The sequence below is a fragment of the Callospermophilus lateralis genome, chromosome 9 (genome assembly GCF_048772815.1).
Source record: "Callospermophilus lateralis isolate mCalLat2 chromosome 9, mCalLat2.hap1, whole genome shotgun sequence".
NCBI classification, from domain to species: Eukaryota; Metazoa; Chordata; class Mammalia; order Rodentia; family Sciuridae; genus Callospermophilus; species Callospermophilus lateralis.
The window spans coordinates 84913824-84930321 of NC_135313.1; positions in this window are offsets into that span (position 1 = coordinate 84913824).

Below are 16498 nucleotides of genomic sequence, written 5' to 3' on the forward strand. Positions count from 1 at the left end.
TTAGTTTTATGGAATTTAATGGTTTTACTCAAACCTTCAATAGTGATAGCTTAACTCAATTCATCTCAACTTCCCATTGGAAATAAAAAAACACTAGATAAAATATTAATTTTCTTTGTCTTATCCTTTTTTGTATCTCTTGAGTAGGAGGAGGAAAAATTATAGGTTTATGATCTTCTAAGAAAGAACAGTGCCTTGTAAATATTTCAGATTAATAATCCTGACCTGTGTGTAACTTTCTGTTTTTACACCTAGGTGTAAGGGACCCAAAAATAGGCTAGGGCTGGGGTTGTGGCTCAGGGGCAGAGTGCTCACTTAGCACATGTGAAGCCCTGGGTTCCATCCTCAGCACCACATAAAAATAAAAAAATAAAATAAAGGCATTGTGTCCAACTGCAACTAAAAAATTAATAATAATAATAATAATAATAATAATAATAATAAATAGGCCAGTCATCACATGGAAAATTGAATTTGAATCAACTTTCCTCATAATCTACAAGGAAAAAGAAATTATCTCTGGATAAATTTAATAGCATTTAGAGACCCAAAATATCTGTGAACTTTTAAAAAACAATTTACATGCAATGTTTTGCATTCAAATAAGAAAAATTAACCTTGCAGAAAAGAAGCACCAAATGAAAATTAATTAGAAATAACAAAAAACTCATGATAATAAGAGATATTGACTTTAAAGAGCCATTCTTGAAATAATTTCAAGAAATACACTTTAAGAATTAAATGAAAGAATAAATTTTAGCAGAGAAGTAGAAGTTAAAATTTATAAAACTGTGATCAATAATATGTAAAATTGTATAATCAAGAAAAGATAGGTTTTAGAGCAGGTTAAATCCAATTGAAGAAAGAATAAAGTAAACTGGAAAATATTAGAAACTATTCCGATTGAATCAAGGGAATAAATGGGGAATGGAAATATTAAACAATATTCAGGAGACATATGAGACAGAAGCATTCTATGATTTACATAATTGGATACCCAAGAAGAAAATATAGAAATATTAGAAGCAAAGTGTGGGGAAATAATGGTTCAGAATTTTCTTAAAATAATGAAACACATCAAGCCAAATACTGAAAAGGTGCTACAAATACTAAGAAAAATAAATAAAAAGAAAATTATACCAAGACATAAACTAAAAATGCTTCAAAGAAACTTAAAAGCAGCAGAGATAGGGATAAAAGAAAAAAAGACTGATAGGCAGACAGAAACACACACACACACACACATAAACATGCCCAGAGCTATTGACTAATATTGAAGCTGTAACAAAATTGGCAGCCAGTTAATAAAAGAAAAGAGAAAATGAGAGGACAAAGAAAAAAGAATTAGGCAGTTTAAGATCTAAAAGAAAGCCTATTCTGATTTAGAACTCTATACCTAGTGAAATTTTTTCTGAAAATAAAAGCACTTAAAACACATATACAACAACATCTTAGATATGGAAAACATGACAAGAGCACAGAGTGTGTAAAGGATTGTAATTATATTGAGGTTTTGATGGAGATAATTGCAAAGCTTCTATATTATCTTCAAAGTAGTAGATGTATTGGTGTGCTTTAGATATTAATGTCAGAATGCATGTTTTAATCTCTAGGTTCTCTACTAAAAATTATAAAATTGTATGTAGTAATAACCTAGTGCAAAATAATACAAAATAATAAAAACTATTATTAATCAAAAGAAAGCAAAATTGGATAATAGGAATGTAGAAAATTTTTGACAAATGACATAGAGTGAGATACTGGATCGAATCCAGATAATTCACTGATTACATTAAGTGCAGTAGATTAATGATTTCAAATAAAGGAAAAGGTTTCCACAAGAGACAAAGCAAAACTTCTTGCCAGAGACACCTGAAATGAAAGCAGTGAACTTAAAGAGTTGGAAAAGATATTCTTGTAAGCCAAAACAAAATAAAGCTGATATTCCTATTTAAATACCAAATAAAGAAAGTTCTCAGTGAAAGATTCAAGACAAAAGATTGACAGTTCACAATAACAAAAGGGTCATTCCAGAAAGAAGATGTACCATTCTTCATCTGTAACACATAGGCCTTTAGAGAACATTTCAGATATAAACTATAGTACCCTCTTTTCTCTGAATTTGTGTAAGAGGAATTCTCAACTGGAGATGAAACCAGCTAATTCCCGCAGGGTTCAATGTTTGTTGTTTTGGAGAAGAGAATATCCAGAATATACCAAGAAGCAAGTAAAAACATGAATTGATAGTTTTAACCGTGGTTGCCTTTAGGTGGTAGGACATCCTATCTGTTTTTTTCTTTTATTTTGTTTAGTTTTGGTACCGGGGACTGAACCCAGGAGCACCTTACCACTGAGCTACATCCTCATCCCTTTTTATGTTTTATTTTGAAACAGGCTCTTGCTAAGTTGCAGAGGCTAGATCTAAACATGTGATGCTTCTGCCTCAGCCTCCCAAGTCAATGAGATTACAGGTATGCACCACTATACTATACTTTGTTTTCTTTTCTTGTTTTTTTTTTTTTTTTTCCCTCAAGTTTTTCCTGTTGTTCCTCTTTTCTACATTTCTACAAGGAGTGCACAGAGGATTCACTATAGACAAAAAAAGGAGAGAGAGAAATGTAAAAATGGAAAATGAAGAAGTTGTTCTAGAAAAAAAAAAAAAAACAACCTTAAGTTGCCAAGAAACATAAATGAAGAACACAAATATAATAAATAAATAAATAAATAAATAAATAAATAAATAAATAAATAAATAAATAACAAAAAGTTTGCTGTTCTCAGTTGTTGTGATTTTGATTTCTACTACTGATGGTCAGTTAGTTAGGGTACTTTACAAGGACCTCAAGGGAAAAAGCACACATTCTGTTGTGAAGGGAGTGAAAGTGCTGTTACTCAGTTGCTGTTATTCTCTTCTCAGTTCTGTTTGCTCTCAAGGGGCAGTTCTCAGTTGAAAAGACTGGCCTTTCAAAAACTTCTCCAGAAACTATGCACTTCAGTTCCTCTGCATGGTGACAAGAACAAAATCATCCATCAAGTTTGGCTATCAGTTCTTTGATATTTGGCGGTGTTGTGTGTATTCCAGGATACCCACACATCGTTTTTCAAACGTCTTCTCTTACTCTGTCCAACTGATTCCATGTTCTGAACTGATCCTGAATCTGAAAGATTACCATGTTCCAATCTTGAAAGAGGTGCGTGATTCAGTGTATATGTAAACACACAGAGGTGTATACTTAGATAAATTCTGAACCCTGAAAGTAAATGGGGGAGAGTGAAGAGAAAAGAAAAAAGGAGGAAGGAGAAATTAAGAAGTAGAAATAAGAAAAAATTGTCCCACCAACAAAACTAAAATAAAATATAGGACTATCTAAAAGCAAACTGTACTTATGAAATAGTTTTGGATATTATATTTGTGGACATATTAAATAGATAGGCTCTAATAGATGATATGCTAAAGTTTGTGTTTAGCTTTTGAAGGTTTCATTATAGCTGTATCTGTTAAAGCAAAATGTGTACAGCCTGCTCATCTTGTCATTTTGGTGTTGTTTCCAACCTATCGCCAGTAGTGGTGGGATTTTTGTTTGTTTTTCTGAAAAATAAAGAAATCAGTTTAGATTTTTATAAATTATAATCATTTTCCCCTTGGTACTGCTTTCTCCCCATAGAGATTTTTATACAAATGTCTAGATTTGAATAAAACAAGCCAACAAAAAGGTAAACTGTAAAGTGCTAAAAACATATATTAGTAAACCTTCTATTCTGACTTTGCCAAATTGGAATTTTATTGCTCTTATCACCTGGAATACTGTTAATTGAGTTAACTCTTGTTCCATTCACTTTATGTGGATGAACAAGTTTTTGTCAAGAGAATTACTATAATCCACTTTAGAAAGGTTTAAAAAGGCACATCTACCTAAAGAGATACCATGCTTTAGAATCAGATGTTGAAAAGCTGAACAAAAGGCAAGCTGTGCAGACAGGCATAATTATAAGTAAATAAAGTTTAGAGCTTAATCATGAACTTTCTTTTGCTTATGCTGAAGAGAATTAAGTTGTTCTCATAGTGTATGTGGATTTCAGTATCAAAGAAGAAATCTAATAGTGGCCAGACATTTCAGGGGAGTTGACACCATTTTAAAATTCTATTTTTTTTCTTTCAGTAAGAACCCTTAACACAAGATCTACTTTCTTAACATATTTATAATTTTACAATACATCATTGTTGACTTTTGGTATTATGTGGTAGAGCAGATCTCTAAACTTCATTCATGTTGCTTGAGTGAAACTTTATGCCTATTGATTGGTGGTTTCCATTCTCCTCTTCCTAAACTATTGACAACCACCATTCCACTCTTTGATTCTGTGAATTTGACTATTTCAGACGCCATATAAAAATGAAATCATGCAATAATTGTCTTTCTTTGACTGGCTTATTGCACTTAGTATAAAGTCCTCAAGGTCCATTCCTGTTGCTATATATTGCAAAATTCCTCTCCATTTTTAGGACTGGATAGTATTCTATTACATGTATATGTGATATTTAAAAAATTGTTCATTTGTTGGTAGACATTGGTTTCTACATCTTGGCTGGTATGAATACAGCTAGAAAGAATATAGGCATGCTAAAATTTGGGGGAAGAATCTTGATTTCTATTTTATTTATTTTTTGATAAATACCAAAAAGTAAGATTCTTTGATCATATAGTAGTTCTTTTAAAAAATTTTTTAAGCTAGTTCCATATTGCTTTCTGCAGCAGCTACACTATTTGGCATTTCAAGAGTGTGCAAATATTTCAATTTCTTCAAATTCTTAACAACAGTAGTTGTCTTTTTTTTTTTTTTTTAATAATAGACAACCTGACAGGTGTGCAATCCTGGTTGATTATGGTTTTGATTTGCATTTTCCTGAAGTTTGATGACATTAGATATTTTTTTTCTGCTACCCAGTTGTCCAATTTTAGGCCTTAGTTTTTTTGTCTTTTCATATCTTCTTATGTCTTAGATCTTCGTTTTTGAGTGGAGGGGTGGGGGCAGGGTGCCGGGGCACTTGGCCACTAAGCCACATCCCCAAACCTATTCTATATTTTCTTTAGAGATAGGGTCTCACTGAATTTCTTAGCTCTGGCTTTTGCTGAGGCTGGCATTGAACTCACAATCCTCCTAAGACTCCCGAGCTGCTGGGATTACAGGTAGCTAATGTCTTCTATTCCAGTCTTAGTCTATTTATTTTTAAGTTATTCATTATTATTATTGTTGTTATAATTATTTTTACTATCATAAAATAAAATATTTGTTGAAAGTAAATCTCATACTACCAATAGTAAGAGTTTCTTTATATTTTTAAGATTAATCCCTATTGCAAGTATGGTTTGTAAATATTATTTCTCATTCTTAGGTCAGTTTTTCATTGTATCTATTTTTAAAATTTTCATTGCAGCTCTTATTTGATTTAGTCTGTCTTATTTGTTTGTGTTGCCTGAGATCTTACTGTCAAATTCCTGAAATTATTGCCAAGAATGATGTCATGTATAGTTCCTCCATGTTTTTTTTTCCCCTGGGATCTTTACATCTTTAGGACTTACATCTTAGTCTTAGCCATATAAATTGATTCTTTCTCTGCAAGTGATAAGGATCCAATTTCATTTTTTTCATATTTATATTTAATTTTCTCACCAGAAAATTAAGAATTGTAGAAGGGACTATCTTTTCCTCATCATCCTGCTTCCTTTGAGACCACAAGATTTCTTCTAAAAAATGTCCTTATAGTCTATGTCCTGCATGGCTATTTATTCAGGTTCCCAAACCAGGGGATTGAGAAAAGACAAACAGACACATAAGTAGAAAAAAATCCAGTGTTCAGTGGTTCAGCCAGCTTCTGATGGAGGAAGACTGGCTCTGAGAAAGCTTGACATATTTGTTATATAATTTTTAACACCAGAAGGATTTATTATAAGAATGCTACTTTAAAGCAAACAAAACTGAGGTCAAAGGTGTGAATAGTCCAATTATAATTATCAGCCTGCACCCATAATTCTCAACCCCCAGGCAACTGGCATTTGAAATTTAGGTCATGAACTGATAAATTCTGTGGTTGGCCCAGAATTCCTCTTTGCATGGGGTATCACCATAGCAACTGGGCAATCTCAAATCAATACCTTCCCGCTGTCCCAAGAGAGACACAACCTGTCTCTAAACAGTTCAAAACCCATAACTCAGTTGCTGCTCCCATCAGATTTTCTTCTTTGTCATAGGTTACCATTGTCTTTCTGCTTATGAGATTCTCTCTTTGTGGCTTTTGACAATTTGATTTAATGTATCTTGGAGTGGATTTCTTTACTCTTATTTGATAGCCTTTAAGTTGTTGGTTCTGGGTGTCTCTTTCCTTTCCCTGATTTGGGGGAAGTAAATGGAATGTATTTATTTGTTATTATTTCTCTAAGTAAGCCTTTTGGTTCTCTTCTATCTTCTATCTCTGAGATTACTAATATCTACTACTATTTTATATCTAATTTATAAAATGGTCTGCTTGATGTGTCCATTTTGTTCTTAAACTTTCTTTACTTTTTCATTCTTTTTTCTCTTCTCCCTACTGAGTTATTTCCAACAACCTATATTTGAGTTCACTGTTCCTTTTCTCAAATCACTATTTGAATTTCAATTATTGTGTTTCTCAATCCAATGATTTATGCTTGGTACTTTCCCATATTTTCTATTTCTTTTTTGAAATTATTACTTGTTCACATATTGTTCTCATGATACTAATAAGCATCTTTATAAGAGTTATTTTTAATTACCTGTCAAGTAAATTATATAACTCCCTTTTTTGGGGATTAATTTCCAAAGATTTATCTTGTTACTCTGGGGAATTTTGTCTGATTCTTCATTTTGTTTCTTTCTGTGTTAGTGTCTATTCATTACACAAAGCAGGCTCCTCTTCTACTCTTCATGGACTGACGAAACTTGGAAATAACTTCCACCACTTAGTCTTCTGAGATTTTCTGGGGCTTCTGGCAACCCCCCACCCGCACCTGCCACCAGAGAATCAAGCAGATATGATTTTTGGTCTTTTCATTCTCTGCTGAGCCAGTGGGTAGATGAGTTGGGAGAGGACTATAGCATCAACCAGCAAACGCTGCAGTCTCCATTCTCTCAGGTGGTTGGAACATGCCAAAGAGCCTTTTGACAAGTCAGTTTTAATGTTGGTAAGGCAAATGATGTTTCTTTCTGATGGCACAGAGAAGTTGGGATTCTGGATACAGTGTTCAATTCTTTCCATTTACAAGAGGAAGCTGAGAACTGAGGATTCTTATCTGCATACTTTGTGCTAAGCAGGAGAAGAGGGGATCAGTTCATCTACTGGCTCAGTCCACCTCCTTCATTCTGCCCCCGGCTGCTAGATTGGACCAGACTTGTCATAACTCCAAGATTGGCAAGATAGTAACCAGGAAATTTTGGGGTGCTGGGCACATAAATCAATTTCTTTCTTCCCCTGGTTGAAGCTGAGTACTAGGGGATCTCATTCTGATCATATGATTTTGCCCTGGAGTGCAGTCTCTGGTCTGAGGGTGTCTTCAAACTCCCTATTGATTCTACTGAGTTAAGTTTTACATTTTTCTAAGTACAAAGACTTTCAATTAATTTACAGTTTCTCACTAATGGAATTTGTCTATAAATTGTTACTGGATTGATGTATTTGTGGACAAAAAAGAGGTTCCAGGGCTTCTACTCTGCAACCTTACTGTTATCACTTTTTCCTGGAGCCATTTTTAAGTGCATGTGAATCAAAATAGGATTTATTTAATACAATTCATTGTTAAATCAAGATATAAGTTCAGTTTTGCATATGTATCTGCATATAGATCTCATGCAGAAAAAAATATGAAGGTTTTTAAGTATGTGAACCACTGTTCTATATTATTGATAAAAAGCAAAAAGAGGGACCAGAAATGAAAGAAGAAATGGAATGTATTTATTTGTGCTATTTTTGTAATCAAAACTTCTAATCCTCAACAGTGCTATTTGGAGTTGAACCAAGGACTTCCTTATTAGTATGAAGGTTCTGTGTTGCTAGGGATGAAGGGATAGAAGTACATTCAGTAGTAAAGGGATAGCAGAAAAAAAATTGAGTCAAGAAAGTTGAAGCAGAAACAATTGTAACCTGATAGTAACCCCATTTAGATATAGGGCTTGACAACTGAACTTCATATCTCATCTATTCTTATTGGTGAACTATGTCATTTCAAACAGTAAGAAAGATTTTGAAATTGGATTTTTCCAAATTTATCTAACATGCAGTAGATGCCAAATTGCAGCCAATACTACTATCCACATGCTCTGGGCTCAGTGTTCAGGGACTGTATTTTCAACACACCACTGTTTAATAATACTAACAAAAAATGGAGTTATCTTGTCAGATTCATTCTGTACCAGGTTTCTACTTGAAAAAAGTACAGGTGATTGACTTGTTTCTTTCTCTGGAAAAATAACAGTCTCTTCCTTTTATCAGTTTTTAGCTGGTTATGGCTACAGACCTATTAATCTTTAACATTTATTTTTTGTCCCCTTCCTTGCATCTTCATTTTGTCAACATGTTAGAAAGCTAACCTTTTATGTTTTAGTTAAGAGAAGGAGGACCTGCATGAAAGCATTTATAAATGAGCATTTTCAATTTGTTATTGAAAAACGTCACTCAGATTCTCAGTTCCTTTAAGATGTTTGTTTAGAAAAGCAAAGCAGAGATGATGTAAATCAAAAGAAAGAGAAATATTTCTGAGCTATCAGTAAACAAATTATTTAAAATTTCTCCTTCCTTTATTCTGTGGAATCCTGTCTTCTGCTCTGGGTCCTTCTAGTACTTTGGCTTCTTAGGTTCACAAATTGGGGCCTCTTTTACATCTAAATAATCCCTTGACCCTTATCCTATTATTAAAAAATAAAATATATCTATAAAATGTCTTAGTTGTAGTCTAGTGGCATCTATGCAGCAGTGGGTGTAGACTTAAAAAATAATAAATGCTAGAATTCAAATAGTGACATAAGAGCAGGTGTCCCATGGCCAAGCCAAAATTTATCTCAAGCAAAGGGAAAAATTCTTAAAAAAAAAACACAAACAAACAAAAAATATCAAAACAAAACAAAACCCACCAATTTAGAGCTTAGTTTTTAATATTTACTTTTATATCAAAGCCAAAGTCTTTTTTAAAAACTTTTCTCTTGGTAAAGTTTTGGTGTTTAAGAGGAAAAAAAAAACAAGTCTAATTTATATTAACATCATATTAAAATTTACCTAAAATTATAAAGACCATTGGGAGATTTTGCCAAGTTTCCTGTCATAAAGGATCCTGGCTTATTTATATGGCTTTTCACAGCATGTGAACTAAAGAAAAGGAAGGAACATTAAGGAACTTAACCTAAAGAAGCAGCATCAGCTCAAGAGATACATCTGTTAAAAGTATAATTAAAGTGTTGTTTTGCTATGTAGAAGATTTGGGAAGAGTTTTTCAATTGTGTTGGCTTCCTTGATTTTTCATAGTTCATTCTCTTTTCTACAATGATTCACATTACTGTGTACCCACTTACCCAGAGCTACAGATAAGGCAAGTGTTCAGACTGATAGAAAGTCTTAATGGTTTCCTTCTGTAATCCTTTCTAGCTTTTGTCTTCATATAATTTTGTTTTCATTGAATGGGATAAAGGCAGGGCCTGAGGATGTTGTAGGAGCCAACAATGGATCACCCAATATCCTTGTATAGAAGTTTCCAGAAGTCCCACTTAAGTGTGGCAGGTCAGTGCAAATCTCCCCACTAAGGTAACTTGTGTTCAATTCTGTAGCAATATACTAGCATGATTTTACACCCATAGAAGCTGTGGTTTTGTGACAAGCTGTGTCCTTTGTCTCTTAACAACTACCCAATTTCACCTCTGCTTCCATCGGTCCAATTCTCTCTGATTAGCTGTTTCAGTGGCAAATGAAATAAAAATCCATGGTATTAACCTGTCATATTAAGAAACCTTTTTCGCTCTGGTGCATACATTTGGCACAGCTGTGCATTTTGCATTTAAATATCCCTCCACCAGTGGGCTGCTTGAAACTATTGCTTTTCTATGGGAAATTAAACAGGGAGCTGCTTAATGCTCCTTGTTAGTTTTTTAATAAAAATGAAAGTGAGAAGCCAGAAGTACCAGGAGCAAATGTCTGCAGGACCCCATGGCTGTGCTAAAAGCAAAGAGGAGGAACCAAAATGCATATTACTTTAAACTGCCCCTGCACCGGTGGCTTTGCAATACCCGCTCCAATGTGGCCCTTCAAAATTGCCTCTCAAATGTTGTTTAGAGGTTATGTTAAATTGGGAGAGTCTTCTCCTGGGATCATTAGGCAGCTCTCAATTTCATTTCCTAATAAAATATTGAAAGTTACAATTTAGGGGCAGAATAGCAGCTATTGAATTTCTGTGATTTCTGCAGATCAGGCAGTCAAGAAGAGAAGGATAAAAACAAAGGGACTAGAGAGAAAATAGAGGTAAAAAGATAGAGATGTAAGCACAGAAAGAAAGGAAGAGAGACTGAGATAGACAAAAAGGCATAGAAGTGCAGAAATAGAGATAGACGAGAGAGAATGTGTGTGTGTATAAGAACAAGATTAAAATTTAAAAATGATGTCCAGCATGGCACTGAACAGAAACCATCTGTCTAGGCTTAGCGCTTTGTTTCACCACACCCATCTCTAGGACCAAAACCAAAATTTTAGGGAAAGTCATTCCAAATAGCTGCACCATCCTTATTTCAAATGCAGAACATGTCTAGGGGAGTGTTGTACAGGTTTGTAATTGTAAACATGAAATTTGTAATTAGCAGCAGTATCCCAAAGCCATACAATTTTTTTTTCATTTCTTAACTTTGTCATTTTTATGCTAACTTGCACACAATTAAACATATTGAGAGGACAAAACCTAATGACCCAATTTTTAAAACAGTCACATAAACCAAGTTTTAACTGTTGACTATATAACATAAATCAGTCAAGTTTTTGTAAAGAGCCAGAGAGTAAATATTTTAGTCTTTGTAGGACATTGTATGTGTCATCACTACCCAAAGCCACATTGGAGAGTGAAAACAGTCATAGCTAATAGTGGAAAATGAGTGTGAAATTTCAGATAAAACTTAATTTACAACAATGGGCATCAGAATGGACTTAACATAATAATTAGGCCTCGGGTACCCAGCAACACTTTTTTTTAGTAATGATGGGAATATTCATGTTATGCTTCTAGGTGAAAGACAGTGCCCAATAATTTCTGCTTTTTTTTTTTTTTTTATCAGAAAACCAGTGCCCTTAAAATCTCTGATATTAGAAAAATGTTTACTTATTTATCAGCCACTCAGGCTACACATGGCTGCATTTGACACTTTTGAATAAAATCGCAACCCAAGTTATTATTCTATTTGGAAAAGAGTAATCATTTTGAGAGTCTATGCATCATTCTATCTTTTAATGTCTACCAATATTTTTCTAAACTTCTTTGATTTCTTTCTTTTTTTAAATATTTTTTTTTTTTGCATTCAATCTTTGGTCTTTCAATCTGTGTTATTAGTGTATCTTTCCAGTAATGTCTTAATGTACAAAATTTAAATGAAGACTTTAAATTTCACAAATAGTAGATACAAAGTGGGTATGACTGGAATGTATATTACTGTAGAACTTCATATTTAGGTGTTAAAATGAGACACAATTTTCAAATAACAGGGCCTAACAGTATGTGCAGACATTTCTGTGAGAAATATCTTTCATTGCCATTGAATATTCAAGAAAGAAATTAACCTATGTAGGGTTATTGTAGGGCTGATTTCCCCGGGATTAGTGTTTTCTTAATGTTATTTCCTTAAAGAACAACATGATGAGTGATTCCGGCTAATATCAAGAGTTACAGAGCCCTAATATCCAGAATATACAAAGAACTAAAAAAATTAGACAATAAGATAACAAATAACCCAATCAACAAATGGGTCAAGGACCCGAACAGACATTTCTCAGAGGAGGACATACAATCAATCAACAAGTACATGAAAAAATGCTCACCATCTCTAGCAGTCAGAGAAATGTAAATCAAAACCACCCTAAGATACCATCTCACTCCAGTAAGATTGGCAGCCATTAGGAAGTCAAACAACAACAAGTGCTGGCGAGAATGTGGGGGAAAAGGTTCACTTGTACATTGCTGGTGGGACTGCAAATTGGTGCGGCCAATTTGGAAAGCAGTATGGAGATTTCTTGGAAAGCTCGGAATGGAACCACTATTTGACCCAGCTATTCCCCTACTCGGTCTATTCCCTAAAGACCTAAAAAAAGCACACTATAGGGACACTGCTACATCCATGTTCATAGCAGCACAATTCACAATAGCAAGACTGTGGAACCAACCTAGATGCCCTTCAATAGACGAATGGATAAAAAAATGTGGCATTTATACATAATGGAGTATTACTCTGCATTAAAAAATGACAAAATCATAGAATTTGCAGGGAAATGGATGGCATTAGAGCAGATTATGCTAAGTGAAGCTAGCCAATTCCTTAAAAACAAATGCCAAATGTCTTCTTTGATATAAGGAGAGTAACTAAGAACAGAGTAGGGATGAAGAGCATGAGAAGAAGATTAACATTAAACAGGGATGAGAGGTGGAAGGGAAAGGGAGAGAGAAGGGAAATTGCATGTAAATGGAAGGAGACCCTCAGGGGTATACAAAATTACATACAAGAGGAAGTGAGGGGAAAGGGGGAAAATATAAGGGGGAGAAATGAATTACAGTAGAGGGGGTAGAGAGAGAACAGGGGAGGGGAGGGGGGAGGGGGGATAGTAGAGGATAGGAAAGGCAGCAGAATACAACAGACACCAGTATGGCAATATGTAAATCAATGGATGTGCAACTGATGTGATTCTGCAATCTGTATACGGGGTAAAAATGGGAGTTCATATCCCACTTGAATCAAAGTGTGAAATATGATATATCAAGAACTATGTAATGTTTTGAACAACCAACAATAAAAATTAATTTAAAAAAAACAGTTACATTCAGCTGGCTCATTCCTGTTATCCCAGCAACTCTGGAGGCTGAGTCAGGAATAACTCAAGTCCAAGGCCATCCCCAGCAACATAGCAAAACCCTGTCTCAAAATAAAAGGAACTGGAAATGTAGTTCAGTATTATACCATTTGTCTAGTATGTACAAGGCCCTGGGTTCAATCTCTAGCAATGAAAAAGCAAATAACAACAAGAATATATTTAGAGACATTAGGGCTGTTCCTGCTAAATTGGGCCGAACTTGGTGTAAATTCATTTGACAACTACACTTTGAAAGTTAACTGGAGAAAACTAATACTAGCAGTCAGAAACATGAAATTTTGGACAGCAAGCACCATCATAGGAAGACAATGGTAGCTTTGGCATCATTTCTTCATTACTAGAGCCTTCTCTTCTACATCCTTTCCTCAATATGATGTTTAATTTATCATTAAAGATATGGATGTCCCCTAAATTTTATAGTAATATTTTTAACATGTGTATGAATCACAGTGTATGAATTTTGAGACTTTCTGGATCTTTGGTTAGAGAGAGAAAGGAAGGAAGAAAAAGAAATGAAAATACAATTATTTCAATGAAAAAAAATCATGACATATCTCACTTTTTCCTCATCTACCTCTTCAAAATATTTTAGTCATAGGAAATAATGAAGAAAAGGTATTCAAATAATTTTGCAAGATTTTGAGTTTAATTTTTTTAAATAATGTGCCTAACCCTTTAACTTAAACATTGAATAAAAAAATCTCATATTCAATCTTTTTTCTCCATGTTTTCCAGAGCTATAAACAAAAAGAGAAAAGAATATAAGTATTTTATTTGACACAAAGGATGCATGGAGAGTGTTCAAGCATACTCAGAATGTCAGAGATCCCAAGGCTAGGATTCTATCATTTGGGGTCCCTCAGAAAAGATATCTCAGAGAAGTAGACATGAAAATAAAAATAACAGGAGGGGATAGGGTAGGGAGTGATAAAGAGAAACATTATCAAAGGAAAACATTTTAAATGGTTCATATGGATTTCTTCTAATATTTTCCTAAATGAAATTTAAAATCAGTCTGATTGGTTGCAAATAAATAAGACAATTCAATGTGACTCATCCAAATGACTATCAAAGCATTTAAGAGAACCAAGTTTTGAGTGATAAAAATATGTTTTAGATTATCTTGAATATACTTTCAACAATATTTCTACCTGTGTTTCTTCATACTTTCTGGTTTTGTGGTAAAAAAGATTTACCTAATTTTAGTCTCCTTTTACCTAGCCTGTCTGTATCTGTAGTGCATTTTTATGTATTGACTGAGTTAGCCAAGTATACCACTTTTATTCAAGGGACAAAATTTTTAACCTGTACTATTTCTCTATATTTGCGTCTTCTCCATTCTTCTTAGCCTATCTACAGACAGTTAAACCTGTATATCCTTTACTGAATTTCCCCTTTCTCCTAATATAGAATATTTTGGGATTTGCCAGGTTGTAATGCAGTACTCAGCTTGTCTAACTTAAGAGAGTTTTACAAGTGAAATCTCATGAAGACAAGATGATGACATATCACAATTTTCCTTTCTTATTCATAAGCAGTACAGTGTATTAGGTGGAAATTATCAATATTTCAGGAAGACACAGCAACTCAAAACTCTTAAAGCACAGTAAAGTGCAACAATTGGAGAATAAAAGAATAAAATTGTCGAAAGAGCATCAAAGAGACTGAGAAAGGAATGAAATCTGGAAATGCATGTAGAAATGACAGGAATCTGTTTTTATACCAACTCACCTGCTGAAAAGTTTTTAAAAAATGCAGGGATTATATTTCCTCTTAATCTGTTTTATTATTGCTGTTATTGTTATTAACATTATTTATTGAATTATTCAAGCACCAAAACGTTTTCTTTAAAAATATTTCAAGAGTTAATGAATTACCAGATTTCTTGTCAACTAGGTATTTTCTTCTCTAGACAGCACACCATAGCAGTGGATGCCTAGTGGCAAACCTCCTGGCAACCCAGTGCAACCTCATTTGATGATTAATTATTCATTGAGCACCTACCATGCCCAGGGAAAGTCTTGCTTTCTTGTAGGGACTTACAGCTTGTTTTGCAAACAACCAAAAGAGTCAAAAAAACAGTGTGATGAATTTGCCATTCTGTATGTTATGGATCCTAAAGGGATGGGGAGTGTCAAGATAAGATTAGTGATTGTATCATACTGGAAATCTAGCAAAATCATTTAAGAATGATTAGTGTCTTGGTATTGTAGCTACAAATAAGGGACAATTTCATTTAACATAGGCTTTCTTCAGAGTATTCATACTCTGAATTTAGTAACCTACATATATAAAAAATTGAGTTAAAAGTTTAATGTATGTGTGCATGTTATCTTTCATCTCTATATATCTGTATACAGATATAACATTCTTAGAGAAGAAAACAAAAATCAAAGGGTAAAACATTTTCAACTTTGTATTTGATGAGCAAGAGAAAATTGGCATAGTATTTTTGTGTTTTGAACACAATTCTCAAGCATAAACAACATCTATGAGCAAGAGTGCAGTCCCCAAACCGCAACTGATGAAGATGGTTGTGAAAATCTTGAGCTGAAGAATAGAGATGTTCACAGGCTGCTGCCAGAGGGAAATAAATGTAAGGGTAACTAAGCTACCCAGCTGGGAGATAGAATTTAGGGATCCTTAGTTCCAGTTTAGCACCTCATTCACCAGAACAGTTGCCAAATGCTTTGTTGATTTCTGAGGCATGAAATCAGAATTCTCTATATAGATTGTTGCAACAAGCCACCTCAGTGTTCTGCCTTTTGATACACATTTGCAAATATTCCAGAAAGATTCCCATATTGCAGTGAATGTGTAGAGTTTTTCCATTATTTCTACATTGCAATTAATTTACAATTAGAAAATGGATACGGGGTTATATTTTTTTAAACTTAGAATGTAAGTGTGTGTTTGGAAATATGAGACTGTTTAGACTTTGCCATGTAATGTTTTTGTTGCAGTGATTGATTTTTAAGCCCTTATTTCTGGTATCTTACATATCTAAAGGAACCAGGTTTACAATTTGTTTGAACATTTGCCCTTTCTGTTCATTTTCTCAACTCTTAACATTAGAAAATATAAAAAACACAGCTGTTCGCAGAAAATAAGGAATCTTAGGTTCAAAGTCCTAGAATTCCTTCAAAACAAAGCTTATGCAATGCATAAATACACCAATCATAATAAAGTCTGCAGTCAAAACCAAATAAAGATCAGGCCAATGCCTCTCAGTAATAAAGGTTAGAAAATGCAAGAGAAGAAATAGATACCATATATGGGCCTTTGTATCTTTTTTTTTTTTTTTTTTTTTTTAAAGAAAGAGTGGGGGAGAGAGAGAGAGAGAATCCCAATATTTATTTTTTAGTGTTCGGTGGACAC